The sequence below is a fragment of the Magnolia sinica genome, chromosome 6 (assembly GCF_029962835.1).
Source record: "Magnolia sinica isolate HGM2019 chromosome 6, MsV1, whole genome shotgun sequence".
Taxonomy (NCBI): Eukaryota; Viridiplantae; Streptophyta; class Magnoliopsida; order Magnoliales; family Magnoliaceae; genus Magnolia; species Magnolia sinica.
In genome coordinates, this window is record NC_080578.1 from 76,081,923 (window position 1) to 76,094,347 (window position 12,425).

Sequence of the window (12,425 nt, forward strand, 5' to 3'; positions counted from 1 at the left end):
AGACTATTGGCCAGGTAGATAGTAAGGTTTCTTACGTTCACTTAGACTGCACAGCTGGAAAAGGGGCAGTGCTATTTAGAGTGCATTAAACCCCGATGATTATCCAAAAAGAGAACTGTACTGATATTTGATGAGCTGTATTGATATATGGATTTGGATGAGGATTGGCATGCTTGAATTGCATCTTGCATCGCATGGTCTTGATATGGCCGATAACATTCATATCTTGCACCGCATAGCCTTGGTACGACTAATTACATTCATGTACCCATCAGAATGATTCTATATTACTCTAGCATTGCATTCTGAGCACATTCATACTACGCACACACTTACACCACCTTCTAAGCTTTCTATAAGCTTATGCACGATTTATGTGTGCAGGTGACACCAGGACGTAGTCGTAGCCTCACCGCAGTAGGAGTGTGCGGTCGAGCTTCTGGAGTTTCTGTTATTATCATTATCTTGTAATTCCCTTCATATGCATTGTACTTAAAGTTTTTTTATCATAGTGGATTTTGTAATGGTGTTCTTGTGGTTATTCTTCATGGGTTATGCTTATTGTTATGCTTATACTGAATCAAAATCATGTTTGAAATCCTCCTTGTAGGATCTTAGGATCAGAACCTGGTGTATGGGTGCCGGGAGTCGAGAATAGGGTACTACAGAAGCTGTTGGCACCAGATTCGACGATCGAAAATTTTGTGAACCCGGTTTTCGAGTTTGGGGCGTGACATGATGAGTGATGGGTGTGAGTGACATGAGAGTTGACTTAGGGGGTATGTTGCTTATCTTGAGGAGAAAGAAACCATGGGCTAGTGATGAGATATGTACTTGATTGATTGATGTGAAAGGTGGTAGAGATTCTCTCAGGATTCGCAATGTGCAGCATTTTCCTCGAAATAAACCTGGACCCACAGCTCCTGGCCTAGGTATCGCATCGGAGCGTAAGACGCGACGTTGGACCACAGCGACAGTGCGGTCGCTAGGGTACAAGTCTTGGGTCGAGTCAACTTAGATATACGGGATGCGACTTAGGGTCGCTCGCAAAAGCCGATTACGGGTCGCGGTCATCGAAATTTGACGTAAGGATCGTATGAGTCTAATGATCGTATGATGGATACGAGCCTCACAATATCGAACTTCGAAATTCGATGACATCAAGTTAGGCTCGATGACATTGAAGACAGCCTCAAACTTGTCCAGCAAGCTCTTGTGTAATATCACATAGAATGTCAAGGAATCAAACTATATTTCGATGTCATCAGAGTTCAAATCTCGATGACATTGAAGAAGGTTCGATGAGATCAATCTCATGTAAAAAATCTCCAGCAGTGTTTTTAAGTTGAGTTCATATCATCGAAAGTATACGTTTGATGACATCAAATTAGGTTTGATGACATTGAACTCAATTAGACACTAACTATTTTATTACCGTTAGAGCTTTCTGCCTTTATAAGGAGAGCTTGTTCTTGGTTACTGTATTGAGAAAAAAGAGAGAGAGCTTTGAGAGAGTTATTGCTTATCACCAACCCTAAGCCCTTTTTCTCATGGGAGTTCATCATTCAATCCACCCTCATCATTGATATTCAATAGAGTGGATTGGTGAATGAACTTTCGCATTCAATGACCATCTAGTTACCTTCTTAATGACAAATCATTGAATTGGGATCCCTTGAATGCTAAAGACCATGGAATCACTCCGTCTCTTCAATGATTAATATTCATTAAAGTAGATTCCAATAAGACCTTAACCCAACCCCGTCGCCTTACGTTGGAGCATCATCAGTGTTGTAGATTAAGGGAGCTGAAGAATCTCTATCATTAAGGGAGAACATCTTTATTAACGTGTTGAATGGGGTGCATCTACTTACCTATAAGTCATTAGAGTCCAAAGACCCTGCTGATCACTCCTTGTGTAGGATTGGGTCATAGGTGTACTCAAACCTTTCAAGCCCTCATTTGAGGCCTCCGTCAAGAGAGTACGTTTGGGTGCTTAGTGTAGGACCCTTGCTCTTGTGTATGGCATAAACTTAGGTGCTTAGTGTAGGACCTTTGCTCTTGTGTAGGGCATAAACTTAAGTCCTTGTGTAGGTCCTTAGCCTGTGTGGCCTAAACCAGGTTTCTTGTGTGGATCCTTGGCCTGTGTGGCCTAAACTAGGTTTCTTGTATGGATTCTTGGCCTGTGTGGCCTAAAACCCAAGTTCCTTGTGTGGATCCTTGGCCTGTGTGGCCTAAAACCTAGGTGCTTTATGTAGGACCTTTGCTCTTGTGTAGGGCATAAGCTATCGTGTCCTTGTGTAGGACCCTTGCCTTATGTAGGCATGTTTAGGTACCTTATGTAGGTCCTAGAGTCAACCTTGTGTAGGTTGTAAAGGTTAGAGGTGAACCTGATTTAAAACCTCTATTAGTGAAATCTGGTACACTAAAGGTTGAGTGCGTTCGCCGGGAGTGGAGTAGGCACATAGCCAAACCACTATACATGATTGTATTTGGGATTGTTGCTTGCATATTCTTTTGCTTCTGTTTATCTTGAATGTTCATATAAAGCATGATTATTTGAATATCTAGAACTGATAAGAATCAAATCCCACACACACTCATACACATCATCCATCATAGATAAATTGTTAACTTTGCTTAATGTCTAGTAGTCTTGTGCTTAGATCCTCTACTTGGCTTGGAAGCCATTAGAGTTAACATGAGTATATATTAATTATTGCATAATATATCAAGATTAGGATAATAGGATCTTAAATTGGCATAAAATTTTATAAAGTCCTATTCACCCCCCTCTAGGATACTTTGATCTATTCCTACTTCTACTATAGTGGTCTATACCACAAGTTCAATTGGTATCAGAACCGGTCTCTCTTAAGGGTTTAACCGCATAGAGAGTGATCTTAACTAAAGTTGGGAATCATGGCCAAAGGAGAGGGCTCATCTATGTCCAGACCTCCTGTATTTGATGGTTCAAATTATGCATACTAGAAGGCAAGGATGAACTATTTTCTGAAATTTCTGGATCATGAAGTTTGGGAGCTAGTTGAAAATGGATATGTGCCACCAACTATTCAAATAGTACTTGAAAATGGCACAACTATCTCCAAACCTAAATCCAAAGAAATGTGGACTACGTATGACAAAGAAAAGCAAACATCTGAAGCAAAAGAAATGAATGTTATTTACTGTGCTGTTTCCCAAGAAGTCTTTAATCAAATCAGTATGTGCGATACATCAAAAGAAGCATGGGACTTGTTGGAAACAACCCATGAGGGAACCAACACAGTGAAAAGATCCAAGTTGCAACTCCTAACATCATAATTTGAACACCTTAGAATGGAGGAACATGAGACATTCATGGAATTCTTTACAAAACTGAACATCATCTGCAATTCCATGGGTGGATTGGGAGAGAAAATTTTAGTCTCAAAAATTTGTAGGAAAATTATAAGATCCCTACTGGAATGTTTCAACTCCAAAGTACCAACTACTGAAGAGTGTAAAAACATGGACAAAATGAAAGCAGAAGAACTAGTAGGTTCCCTACAAACATTTGAACTACACTTCAAACCAACCCCCAAATCCAAAAGTAATGCCCTCAAAGCTGTAAAACACACCACCATTAATGAGGAGGAAAGTGAGAGAGAAAATAAAGATGAGGAAGTGGCTCTCTTGGCTCAGCGGTTTAAGAAATTTTCTAACAAAAACCATGGCCGACTATACAACTACAAAGGCAAACAATTGAACAACAAACGCAATATAGGCAAACCCCTTAAAAGGTCCAAAGAGCCTCAGTGTTACAATTGCCAAAAATTTGGGCACTTACCCACTGAATGTCCCACCAAAAAAACTAAGGGAAAGGCCATGGCAGCCATATGGGATGACACTGAAGAATCAAACTCAGAATTCAATGATTTGGAGAGTGATGGAGACCAGAAATCTTTGAAAATACTTATGGCCTCCACATCTATCAATATTCCCTTGGAAATTGAAGAACCACAAGCTAAAGGGACATTTCCCTCGGATGATGAAAAAGAAGAAGAAGAAGAAAAGGATGACATCCATGATGCTTATGATCAACTTTATATTCATAACATCAGTGTCCTTAAGAAACTTGGTGTTGCTGAAAATGAAAACAAACTGTTACAAGATGAGGTGAACAAAAATCAGGAAATCAATACCCACTTGATAAATGATCTTCAGCAACACCACATTAAAAATGACAAACTAAAAAGGAAAAATGCTTCCCTCACATCTGAAATGATAAAATTAAACAAACAGATTGAACTCCTGGAAACTGAAAATATACACCTAAAGAATGAAAATCATAAGCTTATTTTTGATTTGGGTAAATCAAAATAACCTGTTGAACTTAGTCATAGATTCTCTCAAAGTAGTGAAAAACTGGAAAAACTTTTAGGAATGGGAAGAACATGGAAGGATAGGAGAGGCTTATGCTATGAATCTTGCAAATCAAACTCCTTTCCTACACCATCTATGATTAAGAAAAATATGGCATCTGGAAGAAATACTAGAGAGATCCCTATATGTCATCTATGTGGAGAGTTAGGACATTATAGGTTTGAATGTCTTACGTTTGGAAGGTCTCACTCCACTTTCAGTTTGAACTTTACTGGTAAATACAAACCAATCGGAAGAACAATGCAGAATGTCAAGAGTCCGCTAAAGTACATACCAAAAGGTAAGAAACATCCGTCTGCACCTAGAATGACAAGAAGATTGGAGGAGCTATTGAGTCAAGTGGCTTAGCTGAATTAAAAAAACAAAGGAATTAATGAAATAAAGAAATATGATTTAGTTGCCCAATATGCCTAGACAAACCCATAGTGAAGTAAAAACAGATTCTCCGAGAAAAATTGTCACAAAATGGGTAGTGAAAAACAAGAGAAATTGCCTAGTGACTCATTCCTCTCTTAATACAGGCAATAGTGCTAAATGGTACCTTGATAGTGGTTGCTCAAAACACGTAATAGGTGACAAATCTCTTCTCTCAAATTATTTGAAACTTGATGATGGGATAGTCACTTTTGGAGATGGTAGCACCGCTAAGGTAATAGGGCATGGAACTATAGTTGGACTGAAAATGCTCAAAAATGAGAATGCTCTTTGCGTAGAAGGGTTGAAACACAACCTTTTAAGCATCTCTCAAATATGTGACAATAAGCACGTGGTGACATTCTCCAAACGTGAGTGCAAGATCTCGGACTTATCAGGTAAATTAATTATGAAGGGTCTTCGCACTAGTGACCAATGCTATGTCAATTAAAGGCAATAGAGAGAACGATCCATCTGCCTGATATCACGTGAGCAAAGAAAATAAGTCTAGGTCATGGCATCTAGACTTGGATGTGTGTGTAAAATGATGCACTTTTGTGATTATCATGATATATCTGAGGTTTCTATACCTCAAAATCCTTTTTGAACATAAACATAAAAAATGTGTTTATAATTTTGGGTTTCTCAATATTTTATACAAATTTTGCTAAGTATACAAGCTAAAAAGGAAATATTTAATGATATACATCTCTAAGATTCTATCAAAGTACCCAGATCAATGCCAAAATTTATTACTTTGATGAGTCATTCGATGAATCGAATGACTCTTCGATGACATCGAGCAAAGTTTGATGTTATCAAAGAACTCACAGAATCTGAAGTGTCGAACATTACAGACTATCATCGAACACCTCTTTGTGACATCTTTTCGAGTCTCTTGACGTCATCGAATCTGTTTCGATGACATCGAAGATGCCTGCCCTATAAAAAGTCGAATGAGAGGGAAAAAGTTTTTTTCTTCATCTTCTCCGTTTTTTCTCCTTCGCTCCATTAACATTGGTGGCGGTCCTCTACAACTCAAATCCAAAGATTCTTAGGTAAAACCTGTCACTCCTTCAAGGTAAATCAAGTTATCCTAGGTTGTTAGAGGAAATTTTGGGAATTTTTTTTGGTTCTTCATTGTCTTAATCCTCTACTTGACCTTCCTTTCCTCTATTCTCTTGCACCTTTTGCCTAATATTACACGGCCAAGGATAAAGGGAAAGCTCCGGCCAAAGGAGAATAATCTCGAACAACATGGAGAAAAACCTTGGCCCCTTGAGAAAGAGCCAGGACACCGGATCAAGCATCCCTTGCTCGTCGACGAGGCGCCACTGTTCGATAGTCGTCATGCAGTGAGGCCTCGCCTATGGCTTTGACACCTCCTACTGCACCAATGATTCCGCCTCCCCATGCCAACATCTTGTAAAAATTCATGGGGAGACAACTTGTGTATAAACGAAAAGTGGATAAGGAGTGCATATGGGTCTTTAAAATAGAACCCTTATTGTCAGCTGTAGATTGTGCTCTTGTTTTGGACTTTGGTGGGCCATGCCACGATGAAAGTCTACCATTTTCTTGCATACTGCCACTCTCCGGTTCTTCAGCCTCCTTCTTTATCAGTCACTGTCGGGGACATGAGTGTAGAAATCATAGCCGACACAATTACAAATCTATTTGGCCTTACTTTCTCCCTTGTCGGTCTATCTAATCTCAATCTTGATGACCCCACGATCCAGTCCCTAGCAAAAAAATTCCTATGTTATGGTAGAGACATCCCTTGGTATTAAGGGAATGCTCTCAAGACAAAATATATGCTCCCAAAATACTGAGTTCTACATGGGATTTTTTCTACCAACGTATATCCTAAGGGGACCACTAGAGTCGACTTAACCTCATTCATGGTCCTTGTACTATATAACATTGCTTCTGGTGTAAAACTATGTCTACCCTCCTTGATAGTTCACCAATTAATGATCGTTGTCCACATGTCCGGAACCACTCATCTCCCGTTCCCTCATATTGTTAATGTATTGAGCAATGAGTTAGGGCTACCCTTGACAGACGATCCCTAGTGTCCCCTGTAACACTTCAACAAGGTAAATATCTAGAAGATGGACCTCAAGTTCCATCCACTCCTTGGAGCACAGGACAAGGAAGAAACACAGAGCGAGACTGAGATAGGAGAGGCAGTGACACCACTAGAAGGCGAGACACAGGGACCAAGAATTACTCCGAACACTCCTGACTCCGAACATACACAATATCAAAAGTGGCATCAGGATCGTGTCAGGGCAACTCTACGAGGACTGGTGCTGCTTGTCACGCCCCAAACTCAGAAATAGGGCTCACAGAATTTTTGATCACTGAATCCGGTGCCGACAACCTCCATAGTACCCCATTCTTGGCTCCCAGTGCCTATATGCCAGATTCTGATCCTGTGATCCTACAAGGAGGATTTTCCAATGTACATTTATCTCGTAAGAAGCATAATCACAAGTTTACCCAAATCACAGAGGCAACATCATCATCACATATCCACTAATATAAATAGTTGAATATAGTGTTGAAAGGGGAATACAAGGTAAATGCCAAAAGCTCTAGAAGTTTTGCTGCATGCTCCTGCCTCAGCTCGATCACGTCCTATCGTCACTTACATGCATCTATCATGCATAAGCTTATAGAAAGCTTAAAGGGTGGTGTATGTGTGTGCATGTAACGACCTTGGAATTTTTGTGCTAATCTTTCCTTAAGTAGTTGTTTTGGGGTAATTAGCGCTTTACTCGATTGCTTGTGAAATCCGCATCAATCACTTTAAATTGTATCTGCATGGCTCTAATCGTGTAAATTAGTGAGCGCTACATTACTCTGAAATCTGGGATCCATCGCTAAATCCAGTTGTTCTGGGGAATTTTTGGAAGATCTGGATCGGACCTGGACCACGCGTCGAAAGTCCGATGGCGATGATCTTAGGCTGTTGCGGTCACCGAGTTGGGCTTGACCATCACCTCGAAAATCAAGTCCATGTGATGTTCTGGGTCGATTTGCTTGAGCTCGGAGTGAAGAGTGTGAGAACGGTTGGAATTTATTAAGCTTTTATTGAAATCTGAGTCGTGTCGCTTGCGCGACGATTTTAAGTTATCTGACCGTTGGATTCTGACCCAATTTCACCATCTGATCAGGATAGTTGGCCCAGGCATATCCTAGTGCTTGTGGACCTGATCGAGTTTCCGTGACCGTTGAATTGAGTGTGGTCCGCCACGGCTGATCTGAAGAGCCGGTCGGTATGAAAACTCTGCTTGACCTAGATCCATGGTCAAGGAGCTTAAGTCCGACCTTTCGTGGTTATAAGCCCACCAGAAGTGCTTCGTTGGATCGAGGAAGGCTTACTTTGGTTATAACCTAAGTATACCTTGTCCCTAGGGTTATTTTCATCAAGAATAGGCCTATTTATAGTCCTTAAACCCTAGCCCTCTTTTCCATACGATTTTCTCTAACCCTAGCTTGGAAAGAGAGTGGAAAAGAGAGAGAGAAAGTGAGAGAGATAAGTTGGTGAATCACCTTGGATTCCTCCTTGTTCATCTTCATCTTTGAACCTTCACTTTGAATCGTTCTTCCGACGATTCTGAGTTCTTTTGGGGTAAGTTAACCTAACCCTAACCTGTGTTAGCGCTTAGATTAGTCTTGATGTTGTTGTATCTCATTTCTATCCTTATTTTAGGGTATTCTAGCGCCGTTGACGAAGACAACTCGTCCAAATCAGTTCGGTGGTTCATTCTTTGCTTAAGGTGCGGACTTTAAGTGTATAGGTTATGGTTTTCAAGGCTTTCAATCCCAGTTAGTGATTTATTCTCGTTATGGATGAGATTTCACATGCCAAATGTTGTGTTTACATTGCTTTCCTGATATGCATGTACTATATTGAGATTTGTGTATTCTAAGTGTATTTATAAAGTACTGTATACCTATAAAATACACACTTATGTTTGCCATGATTATTTGTCCTGTATGTATGCTAGATGCATGTATGATGACTCCTTGGTGAAAGGAATTGTCTAAGTGCATGTATTCCAACATACGCCATGTATGTTGTTCCATGTATGCTAAGTGTTGGTAGAAATGCATGAATGATCTAAGTGTAACTGATTACACTAATTGTGGGCGTTGAGAAGTGATTCTCAATACTCCTATTGATGCGCATGATTTCCTTTATGCAGTTACATTCCAAGTTATTTAAATTCAAGCATTACCTATGCTTACATTTATGTTAAGTTGATATTCTTCAAGTGCTGGTGTACCATGATTTGAGTTGTTGTTTCATTACTGTCTTACATTCCATATGAATATCTGTAGTAGTGTAAAGTGTTTGGGACTATGCCTTAGTCCGGGAAATCGGTAATTGACCCTATATTCATGGTTGAGATTTCTTTCGCCACGTAGGATGTATTAGACGAACCCGAGTCGTATTAGAGTTGTCGGCAGTGGTTGCGCACTCTATGTCGCTTAACTCAACATGCGCTCGTGCTAGTCGAGTTCGTCAAATAACCCGATTATCCGATGTATGTTAACCATGTATGGACGCTACTGCTTGAATCTAGGGTACCAAACTTACCAGTGACATCCTATTAACTATGGTGCTTGATCCGATAAGACTCATGAGCCGGACATGGTGGTATAGGACACCGTGGTCGAGCTATCGGCCTACGCTAGGGTGATGAGCCTCCCCGTAGTGACCAGTGAGCAACTAAACTCGTGAGTCGATTATGGTGGTATGGGACACTATATTCGTACTGTCGGCCTACATTGATTGGTGACGAGCCCTTTGTAGTGACCTCGAGCATACCTGGATACCGCAAGGAGGTGACGAGCCGATCTGTGGTAGTAAAGGCATGAAAGGCGTGCATTGATTGGTGACGAGCCCTTTGCTACGACCTCAACTATATGATCGTATGAGATGTCTAGGATTGACGACCCTAGTATGGATCACTGTTTGGATGGTGATATGAGGAAGGTATCTTAGCTTCCCAATCCTGTTGTGTGAAATGGACTAATAACAACTTGGTAATCATATCCATGCACCGCATTTGCATGTGCTTTGTAGATGTGGCGCACTTTGAGGCGATGTCATGCGTAACGTAAGATGAAGACGCTGAGGGTGTACGCGTGAGGGCACGCATCATACCGCATTCATACTTGCATTAATAAGAGTACTTAGGATTTATTTAATTGTTCTGCTTTATCATTACTGTTTGATTGAACTGATAACATGTTAACCAGTGCCTTATTGTTCCACTGAGTTGATCACTCACTCCCACATTTCTGGGGCGGTGTTACACACCTACCAGACTCTGTCTTAGGCTCTGATGTTGCAGATGTGGATGCGACGTCTGAGGCAGAGCGGGAGCTGGATGACGACAAGGCTGCCTTCTCGTATATGCAGTTTTCAGACGGGTTCTAGCGAGCCTCGGTCTGTTGCGCGGGATCTCTGGGCTTATATTTTTGGAACTGAAATAATGTAATTTATACTTGGATTTTGTTACATAACACTTTCCTACTATCTGGCTTGTATATGTAATTCAGGGATTTACACTTGTACACATATTTTCCTATAAGTCTTCCGCTTGCTTTATTCACTTGTCCCTGAATCATATCTGTGTTTTGGCTTAATCTATTCCATGTTTTATGCACTAATACAGCCAACATACATCTCTCATTAATTATGTTGCATAAGTGATGTTTTGGAACTCGGGAGCTGAGTTATGCTCGACCCCCGAATTTCAGAGCGTTACAAGTTGGTATCAGAGCATGATCTGGATTAAACCAGACCTGAGTTATGGTCACACAGTACATGTTGTCGCCACTTTAGTGTAATTGGGTGCGGGTCTATCATCGTTTTGTGTTTGTGCTCCGTAGTTTCTATCGGCGAAAGTTTCCTGAAAACCTTCGCCGAGATTGAGTCTGTACTCTTACCTGATCACACACAGCGACCCGAAACCTTTCCTAGACCCTCTATTAATGAGTGTAGATGGTCTATCTTCCCTTTTTTTTATCTTTAAACCTTTCAGAAATCGTTATTTGGATCAGATTTCTGTCAAAATGACCCGATAGGCTTCAAACTATGCAAGGGGCCAATCGGGGCATTTTCTGTGGGGCCCAGGGGGGACCACATTATTCAGACCAAGGGGGACTAGGAGGGCCTCACCAAAACAGTGAGGCATCGCCGGACTGTCCAGAGACCGGTGATGCCATCGCCGGTTCTGCGAGGAATCGCCGGTCGGCGGGCTAGGCGGGCCGGGCCGACGCGGGCCGATCGTCCATAGGCCTTGTGTGGCCCACCCCTCCACGGTTTTGCCCTTATATCTTTTTCTTTTACCTATTTCCTTCACAAAACCCACTCCCAAGCTCTCCCTTTTTTCAAAAACCTCTCCAAACTCTCTCAAATCTCTCCCAAATCTTCATCTTCCTCCCATTTTCGTGCAAACCCATCACCCCATTTTTAAATCCTCCCTCCCATTGCTGATTTCTCTTTCTTTCCTTCCCATTTGAGCCCTTTCATTCCCTTTTTGGCTAATAGTTGTGTGGAAGCTTCACCATCTTCCTATTTTTCTCTTTCTCTCATTTCTCATGGCCCTCTTTGAGATTGTGACGGCCATCTTTTCCATTTCTTCCCTTCTTTCCTTGATGGGGAAGAAGAGAGCGCCCGTGGATGAAGCCGGGCTGAGCCGCCCAACCCGTGCACGGAGGCCGCGAGGTGCCGCCGCCAGCACGTCCGCCACGCGCGAGTTCCAGACGAAGCGTGACCTCGATCCTCGAGCTCCCGTCAGTAGGACTCTGTTGGCGGAATTGTCGCATGGAGTCTATAAAGGGCGTAGAGTCCTTTTTGAGGCTCATGTTGATCCGTCGCTCTTTGGTGAGTTCTTCTTGTTGGAGGGCCTAGAAGGGGCTGGTTAGGGTCCCTTGTTCGAAGGCGAGTATCGCGCGAATGCTAGCACTGTTCGGGCCTTTTATGCCAACATTCTGGAGCCTTCGCTGGATCCTCTGCAGTTCAAGATTCCTTGTGGTAGCGGTCGGGTTGGTATTGTCAATGTTGCTTTGATATCCTGACTCCTGAGAGTGCCACTTGGTAAAGTGCATGCTAGCGAGAAGAATGTGGACAGTGTGCACGAGAGGGATCGTCGCACCCGATCCTTGTGTGGTCGTCTAGTTGAATGGCAGCCGAATAGGAGTCTCCTGGCTTCCTTCATGACGGACGACTTCCGTTTACTTCACCACATCTTTACGTTCAATGTATATCCAAGGTGGAGCAACCGCAACGAGTGAACGTTTCTGATGGTGGATTTTCTATATCAGGTGGGGCAGGAAGCGAAGTTGTGTGTGCCGACGTACGTCCTGCGCCAGATTGTTCTCATCGCTCGTTCGAGTAGAAGGACCGAGTCTCTTCCCTTTGGCCACCTCATTTGCAAGATCGCACATGAGTTTGGCTATAGGCTTGGAGCTGAGAAGCCGGTTCCTGTTCGTTATATCAATTTGAGGACTCTTAAGCTGATGGAGGTTAGTTCTGGTCGGCTTGCCTCAGAGGGTGAGGC